General features: G+C 43.2%; 1 long non-coding RNA gene across 2 annotated transcripts; it reads left to right on the top strand.

Moving 5' to 3' along the window:
- The first annotated feature begins 1,862 nt into the window (after positions 1-1,862).
- LOC109781131 (uncharacterized) lies at positions 1,863-5,268 on the top strand. 2 transcript variants are annotated; one of them, XR_012205042.1, is made up of 3 exons: positions 1,863-2,033; positions 2,226-2,403; positions 2,796-5,268. It is a non-coding gene; the product is annotated as an uncharacterized lncRNA (long non-coding RNA). The 2 variants fall into 2 exon arrangements; XR_005773020.3 differs by lacking the exon at positions 1,863-2,033 and having other exon boundaries at positions 2,040-2,403.
- Positions 5,269-5,916: the final 648 nt, after the last annotated feature.

Genomic DNA, 5,916 nt, shown 5'->3' on the forward strand with positions numbered 1-5,916 from the left:
TTCTAATTCTTTATTATTTGTTCAGCTAGTTCCCTGTGTGCTAGACTTACACTTGAAGATTTATTATGGTGTGTTAATCTAGACTAGTAGAAGAGGATCATTTATCGCCACAGAGAAAGATGCACCTGCTAATACCGTTGTGTTTGAGTATTCTATATATAAATAGTTAGCCTCCAGCCTAAAAATAAATAAATAGTTAGCCCTCACTATAAGTTTTTTCTACTCCCTCCGTTCCTAAATGTAAGTCTTTCTAGAGATTTCAATATAAACAATATACGGATGTATGTAGCGATAAATCGAGTGTGGACATGCAGCCACGCGAGGTCGTTATCATCACCACTCCTTTCCACGTGATTCGTGCTACTCCAATACATTGATGCCGTATAACGTTTTCTGGCTAGCATACACTAATTGATATAGTTCTCGTATTGCCTCTGCGCCCCAATAAATGGTTGACATGGCAGGCTCACGCATTGAAACGATGGACGTGTTGATTAGAATTGATTACACGGCAGTGAGACGTAGCTCCATTGCACGAGAGAGCTATTTGCACCAAGCTGCCAACCAAACTAATAATAGGTCATGAGGCATTGGCTTAACTAAACAAACGTGTTCATAATCAGGTCGTGGACATTGCAAGCTACTGTTTTGTATTAGGGTCTCAACCAGCCTAGGAAAGGTCTCTCCAGAGTAGTGAATATTAACAAACATCTGACCTCTCGCCGTCGCTGGAGCTTGATGCCATGGCCAACCTTTTCTCGCAACACCAGGTTGAAGACGTGGGTATAGTGTTTTTTCTTCTTCTGTGGGTACAGTGTATTAGGAGCAGACTGGTAAGTGTTAAGTACATTGGAAGCCTGCACACTAGCCATAATCACACCAGCTCTCTCAACCCAGCATTGTTCCATTTGGAGTATTTTAGTTTCATCACACTTTCAGACTACTGATTTACAACTAAAATCCTTACATGTATGAGTTTCTTACCCAAAAATAATCAGTTGAACATCATTCTTCATACTAGTTAACTCGAATCATGAAAAAAGTCAGTGCGCCACTAAATAAAAAAAATCAGGCAAAAATTTACTGGAAAGTAAAAATATGTGTGCACGACCTATAGAGAATATTGATACCTCACCAATATGAGTGAATGAGTTTTTATTTCACTGCTTTGGTTGATTGCAAATCTGCTCTATCTATTACACTAGTATTGTATTAGTCGATAAATTAGGGCTAATGGTATGAAAGGCCTATTTAATCAATGCGCCAGTTATTAGCTATGTACCAATAATTAAGGCTTCCAGTATACCATTCAGTTTGTCTTGGAACGGTCATTATGAATAAAGCTTGTTGTGTCAGCATTTCATTTATTCATCTGCCTATTGATGAGTGACATATAAATGGAGGTCTGGCCATCTAATCACATTTCACAAGTGCCATAAAATGGGTGGTGTGCATGCTTGATACATGTCTGCAACGCAATGAACACACTGCACGCATTTGTTAGCTATGATGAGGCAGGGACCATGAGACTTAGTATTCACATTTGTATTCACTGCCGTATAGCCCATGTTTGTCACGTATTGAAAATAACGCTATATTAAATACAGATCTCAAAGCACAAACATACGGATTGGATATGCTCCTCGCGTGGAACCATGTCCCAAAAATCCGCATCCTGTATGTAGACCTAGTTTAGAGTGTAGATTCACTCATTTTGCTTTGTATGTAGTCCATATTGGAATCTTTAAAAAGACTTATAGCATAATTGGTTTGCTACCAACATTTAGCATTGCCAATATTTGGCAAAATCAATGTTGCATTTGGCAACTTCTTCTGAGATTGGCAATGAAAATTGGCAAAGCAACCAATCTCTAGTCAATATTTGGCAGTTGCCAAAATTTGGCAATTATGCTCTTATACTCCCTCTGTCCGGGAAAAGTTGTCTCCGTGGTATTTTTCTGAAAACCCCCCCAGCGAATTCCCGACAAACCGGCAGCTCCCGCCGTCTCCCCCGTTCCTCTGTCGCGCCGGAGGTCCGCTCCCCCGCAGCTCGGCTCCCCCGCAGCTCCCCGCATCGCCGGAGCTCTCCCGCCCCACGCCTCCCCCACCCCACGCCTCCCCCGCAGCTTCCCTCTCCTTGTTCCCCTCCTCCTTCCCCATGGTGATCCCCGACGAGAAGAAGACTGATTTTTTCTTTCGATCTGCTCGGCGGCGGCCATTTCCAGGTCCTCCTCCTCGGCGCTGCGGCGGCAGCTCGCCCGCGGTGGCGGAGCAGGCGAGTAGCAGCAGTGGGCGCGCGAGCATGCGGCGAAGGAGGTCACCTTCGGCGTCGGCGCGCACGCCACCATGCCGCGGTGCGTCAACGACCTCGCGGACGCCGCCAAGGTCACCATGGGCCCCAAGGTTCGTCAGTGCCCCCCTCTCACTACCTCTCACTCCCTGCGATGCGCTGCTTGCTTGCGTTGCACGGGCGCAATTTGATTATCAAGAGAAAGAACGAGAAAGAACAGATCCCCATTTGCTTGGCAACTGAGTGCAGTACAGGTAAGGTTTAAAGATCTAAAACACTGATCTTTATGCTCCCCATTGCATGTAATTGAACTGATGGGGAGAAGAATGTTGAAATTCAGTTTGCAAAGCATTCCCCTTGTGTTGAAATTCAGTTTGCAAAGAGTTGTATAGTGGAGTACTGTCAAAACTGCACTGCTCACTGAAAACAGTGGAGTATTCACTCAAATAAAGTTCTGTTAAAACATTCTGTAATTCAAGGTTTGGTCTTCGGCCCTCTGTTGCAGCATGTGCCGCTCAACATGACCTGTAGAACACTGAATGGATGCACAAGAAAAGGAAAAAGGCAGCAAGGAGGGAGAGGATATTTTCGTAAGGAGTGAGTCTAAGATCTTACTGTGGTTAAGAGTTCAAAACAACAGTTGCCTGTTTTTTGCAAGTTCAAATCAAAAATGAATATTGTTCCAAAAAATTATATGGAAATTACCCTTGTTAAGTTTGTCTCCCTGAATTTGCTAACTGATTTCTTTACAATAATCATCAGTGTAACAAAGATTAGATTCTATAGTACACAAGATTCAGTGTAAATCTTCAAAATGAATTGCTGTTGGTATGTTCAGTGGTTAGAACAGAAGATCAGATTTCTTAGGTTCTACAGTACACAAGTTGATAACAAAGATGAGATTTCTTAGGTTGCACTACTCCCATTTTTGCTCTGCTCCCATTTTTGCTCACAATTATTCAGAAAAGGACTACTCCTAGTAACAAAACAGATCATTTACTGAAAATAGCTCTACATTTCTTCTTCTAATGGTTGTTCCTGTAGCAATAGCTCTACATTTACTGAAAATAAACTTGATGTACTGAAAATAAACTTGGGCATTGTTTACTGAAAATAAACTTGGGCATTGTTTCAGTAAACTGCAGTAGGTTTTTTCCAAGTTAGTGCTTGCAAAATTTTAGGACCATGTGAATAAAATGCTTTCATGTAAGAAGATGATTATTGGACTATGTCTGTTTCACTGCTCACTGCTAACTGAATTTTCTGAAGCTTTTATTTAAAAAGTGATGTCTGTCTTCCCTACCCATCTCATTGCTCACTGCTAGCAATGATTTATACTCCAGCAATTTTGATTAAGTAATTACTGTGACAATATTGCAACATTTCTTCAGAGTACATGATCAGTTTTGCCCCTTTTCAATAAAGGGGTGCAGCAACTTTTTGGGATTTCTGAAACTATAGTCACTGGGACAATATACAGTCACCTGGGATTTCTGAAACTATACTGTCACTTGGAACAGTTAAGCGTTTCTGGGGTTTCTTTCTTCTTCAGCAAGGCATGATTTATTTTTTCTTCTTCTTTTTTCTCTAGTGTGCCATGTCTTTTCTTCTCCTGTGTAGAATTAGTAAATGTTCAGAATTATGTTGTGTATGCCAGTGTTGTGTTAACACTTAACCTGATTTGCTTCCGGTGACTGAAAATGGGAATTAACAACAATAGTAACTAGCCAATATTGTGTTCTCACAAGCATGGAATTCAGGTAGCAACAGTAACAGCAACATGGTTATTTGTTATGTTCTCACTGCTCACAAGCTAACAGTAACATCAACATGATTTAGTTTCTGAAGCTAACTGAATTTTTTGAAGCTAGCAGCAACAAGTCATCACACACACAGCTAACTGAATCTTTTGAAGCGATTTTGTACCTATATCAATTTGATTCGATTTTGATTTTGACCCTGACAATGAATTTCAATTGTAATCCAATTAAACTCTCTGTATCAATTAAACTCTTTGTATAACCTGTTAATTTTGATTGCAATCAAGCTTTCGCAGGAACAAATGAACAATTTACTCTAATGTGATCAAGCTTTCGCAGGAACAGAGGCGGAGTAAATTTCAGATAACATCAGCAGTAGATCAGCATTGCAATTGACAATTTTAATACTCCAATTAACACTGCAATTGACACTGATGGAGTACTTCATTGACAAACTGAAATGGATACTGCAATTGGCACTGTACCTGCAGCCAACAGCAGCAGCAGAGGCAATCAGTAGTCGAGGTGATCGAGGGCAGGGGCAATCAGCAGTCGAGGGCAGGCGCCAGTGGCATCAGCAGGTCTGCGTGGTCGTCTCGCCGGCGGGGAAGATCCGCATGGCCCTGCCTGCCGGATTCTTCAAGAGGGGAGCGGCGACCGGGGTCGGCAGCGGCGGCTGGGGTTGCCGCGGGGTGAGGAACCGGCGAGCAGGGCCAGGGACGCGAGCAGGGCCACGAGGAGGAGGCGCCCGTTGAGGTGGTCGCCTTGGAGGAGCAGCCTCAGCTGGGCGGCGGGGCAGCTCGCCTCCGTGCGGACGGCCCACGTTCGCAGCGGCGGAGTAACCGCAGGTGGGCGGGCCGTCCGCAGCGGCGGAGCAACCGCAGGTGGGCGACGGCGCAGGTGGGCGTCGGCGGAGGTGGTCGCCCGCTCTTTCTACGGCGGCTGCCGGCGGTGGCTACGACGGCCGCTTGGTCGAAGGAGGAAGAAGCAGAGTTGAGGGGGGGATTAGCACTAGATTTAAAACTGGAAGGGTTTTTTTGTAAAATTTGAAATGAACTAAGCTCTGGACAACTTTTCCCGGACGGAGAGAGTATTTAGGAACGGAGGGAGTACACATGTGTGCTTTCACATCACCTTAATTACCTATGGCCATACAATCAAAATTGTATGACATCAGCAAGTTGTGCTTGTATCGAGAAGTTCCATATTTTGCATTAATCTATCGTGCAAACAAAGCCACATCATTTTTTTGAACATCAAGAATAAATGCGAGTATCAGGATTTAAACCCTGATGGGCTGGGGATACCACAGTCCCTCTAACCATCCAACCACAGGTTGGTTCACCACATCATTTTATTTTTGCATTAATCTATCCATGCAAACAACACCACCTCATCAACAACAACTTACCAATCGAAAATGTTGAAAGGAATCGGGAAACAAACAGAGACAAAGCAAATGATTCAACTGTCTCCAACTTTACTGATGATCTCATTTATATACATGTATAAAGGGACGCCTCCGGAAAGGCGTCTGTTCGCAGCATGCGGGACATCCGCTAGCGGTCACCAAGTCTGGAACCGTCACACGCCGGTTCCCTTAAGCATGGATTAATAATAGGATTAATTAAATCCTAACACTCCCCCTAATCTATGCTTGTTAGTGTAAGTATCATCATCTTGAAAAAGCTCCTCCAAAAATCTTGTGGGAAAAATATGAGGAGATAGGTGTTTCATATGTTGCTAAAACTCCTTCAAACCCAGTGGAAAAATAAGGAGAAAATGATGCAACATATAATGGTTATTGTCTCTTTTAACTCAATACAAGAAAACTCATAGAGTTTAGAGGACAATAAATATGTCGTA

The sequence above is a fragment of the Aegilops tauschii genome, chromosome 3 (assembly GCF_002575655.3).
Source record: "Aegilops tauschii subsp. strangulata cultivar AL8/78 chromosome 3, Aet v6.0, whole genome shotgun sequence".
NCBI lineage: Eukaryota > Viridiplantae > Streptophyta > Magnoliopsida > Poales > Poaceae > Aegilops > Aegilops tauschii.